The sequence below is a fragment of the Schistocerca cancellata genome, chromosome 4, assembly GCF_023864275.1.
Source record: "Schistocerca cancellata isolate TAMUIC-IGC-003103 chromosome 4, iqSchCanc2.1, whole genome shotgun sequence".
Lineage (NCBI taxonomy): Eukaryota > Metazoa > Arthropoda > Insecta > Orthoptera > Acrididae > Schistocerca > Schistocerca cancellata.
In genome coordinates, this window is record NC_064629.1 from 481,014,035 (window position 1) to 481,017,072 (window position 3,038).

Here is a 3,038-nt window from a genome sequence, read left to right on the forward strand (position 1 = left end):
CAATAGTTCACGCATTAATATACGAACAATCAACAACGTTTAGTGGGCTCAGTACTCATGTACTCAGATATAATTTTTTTCAAAGTTTTTAGTGCATTTCGTGTCATGGGGTATTTAATTTTTAAACATATATCATTATTCGAAAGTGAACCCAGATACACAAAATCTGAATGCGACAGTGAAATCAGATGAAATAATTTGTATAGATTAATGTGCTTCATACATTTATATTAATAACACGGCATATTTTCGTGTGCTACAATTATTTTTCACAGTTTTATAAATTTCTATTTAAGATTTTTAGATAGTTACGTTTATTAAAGAGTATTATCGACATAAGACGTACCTGGGGATGACAGGCGATGACGCAGATGGTTTCCAGCATAGAATTTTCTGCTGCAATAACTAGTGCTGAATTTATTTAAACAATTGTGAACATTTAATAGTGCTTCGAAGAATATGAGGAAATTATAAACTTCTCTATACGAGATTAAGCGGACATAATTCATTTGAAGCTTTCTTAAATCACTGAATACAGACTGATTCGTGCTAAAACATTTAAAGCTGTATGGGGCTAAAATAAAAGTGGGATAACATGTAAATTTTTGTCAGTGAATGCATAGAAGAAGTAACATCATATCACTCGCACCAAAGAACATTATTTATTTCTGCCGTGGTAGATTTTAAACGTAAATACTTCAAAATCCCGAAGACAACGAACGTTTCGTTGCTGACTACATGTGGCACGACTCCCATTGTTCAAAGAGTGATAATCAGGAGCGCTATCATTGAAATGTCTACGGCCTCTTATCAAAGTAAAGGAAGACCACGCGTCTTCCAGTGATCTGTTCAGTAGACACATTGGACCCTGTGGAAAGTAAGACTCCAATGATGATCTGTGAGTGGTAAATTTGCTTCTAGACACCGAAAGTCTCCTTACGGTGGTTGGGATACAAAATGTATGTGAAACATTTTCCTCCTGGACTGTTCCATTGGTCAATGGTGAACGGAAAGAATTATCGGTATATACGCCTTACTTTCTCTAATATTTTCACCTTGGTCGTTCTAGGGTCATCATTTGCTGCAGGTACTACACAGTGCTTCTTGTTTCGTACTGTGACACTAACTATCGTTATAATGAAATTCGACTCAGCACGATGATCGACGCATCCCACAAACCGTCTCGCATTGGAAGTTTGTTAACGCGTAAGTCTCTCGTTGACAAAATTAACCCATAGTGAAGTTCGCAGCTCTACTTCGCGTTTTTAACATCTCATTCTTTAATACAGCTCCATGAGGTTGCCAGACCAACGAAGAAAATTCAAAAACTGGTGGAAGGATTGCTATTAAGTGATCTCCTTCGATAAATTTCAGTCTGGTATACGTCTGTTGCACAGCTAAATACATCCGATTCTTTCATCCCAAGCAACCCTAGACAGATATTCGTGGAAGTTTATGTTATACACTTTATGTGACTCTGGAGTAGCTACTTTTGTCTCCAAGCATTGATCATCTGAAGTTTTTCATTATTAATTTAAAATTTCGTACGACATGACCAATACGTATACAATATTATATCACCTCCGAAGAGTCTCAGAGAGTCAAAGAGGTAGTCTGTCAGGTTTTTTGTAAATACATCTACCTACTAACGTGTATCACCGCATGCAACTTGCTGAATGCCAGGATTGCAGGAACCACCGATAGAGTTGGGAGGTATTCCGCATCATGGCCGCTTAATCGACGTCTAGCACTGATACTGATCAATGCCGTGTTAAATGCTCACACATTACCCTTGACCGTGTCCAACATATGGGCAACAGGAAGTAGGTCAGATTAACTGTCAGATGACATGAGGATCATTATATGTTTCAAGTGTTCCTCACACCAATCTAACATAGTTCTACCCTATCAGTAAGTCCGGACATCGCTAAGCATGTAAATCGATGGCAGATGTGTTAGGCATCCTATTCATCTTAAATAATCATCCACTACTTGAAAAATCTCGGCCACCCATGTTAGCGGTACAGTGAAGCGAAGAGGCCAAATGAGACTAACGAAGTTTGCGTTATAATCTTACCAGCGTGTACTGACATTAGTCAATGCGGGGGGGATTCCTCCATGTTTCCAACTGTTATTATAGTATGAGATTTTCACTCTGCAGCGGAGTGTGCGCTGATATGAAACTTCCTGGCAGTTTAAAACTGTGTGCCCGACCGAGACTCGAACTCGGGACATTTGCCTTTCGCGGGCAAGTGCTCTACCAACTGAGCTACCGAAGCACGACTCACGCCCGGTACTCACAGCTTTACTTCTGCCAGTATCTCGTCTCCTACCTTCCAAACTTTACAGAAGCTCTCCTGCGAACCTTGCAGAACTAGCACTCCTGAAAGAAAGGATATAGCAGAGACATGGCTTAGCCACAGCCTGGGGGATGTTTCCAGAATGAGATTTGGCAGAAGTAAAGCTGTGAGGACCGGGCATGAGTCGTGCTTCGGTAGCTCAGTTGGTAGAGCAGTTGCCCGCGAAAGGCAAAGGTCCCGAGTTCGAGTCTCGGTCGGGCACACATTTTTAATCTGCCAGGAAGTTTCGTGTCATTATAGTATTTGTGCACTGTAAATTGTGGTAAGTTGAGGTACTTTAGGGCATAGGAAAGAGTTGAAAGCATAGGGCTTTTGAAGAAACATATCAATTACTTTTATAACTATTTACTTCCGTTGTCATATTCTTTCTGAAATGTCTAATACTTCACGAGTACATTGGCTAGAAGACGATGTTTCCCTGTTTGACCTTTATCTTTTATTGAAGGTTGCTTGTGTCCAGTTAAGAGACGAAAAGTTAAGTGTGCACTACAGAGATATTAAAAATAAGAGTGTATCTTAACATTTCTGGGATCAATTTCTCATCAAGCGATTGTAATACAACAATACTAGTGTGAAGCATTATATACAGAAGGCGTTTTTCAATTTTGTTGTACGAAACTTCTCTTTTTACCTGTAAATCAGGACATGAAAACAGTGTCACAGAAACATACATCGCTT

The 3,038-nt window shown here is 39.5% G+C and overlaps 1 non-coding gene across 1 annotated transcript; it reads left to right on the forward strand.

Annotated features, from left to right (window-relative positions):
* Nucleotides 1–2,487: 2,487 nt before the first annotated feature.
* Nucleotides 2,488–2,562, forward strand: Trnas-cga (transfer RNA serine (anticodon CGA)). Its single transcript has one exon. It is a non-coding gene; the product is annotated as a tRNA-Ser (tRNA).
* The last annotated feature ends 476 nt before the right edge of the window (nt 2,563–3,038 follow it).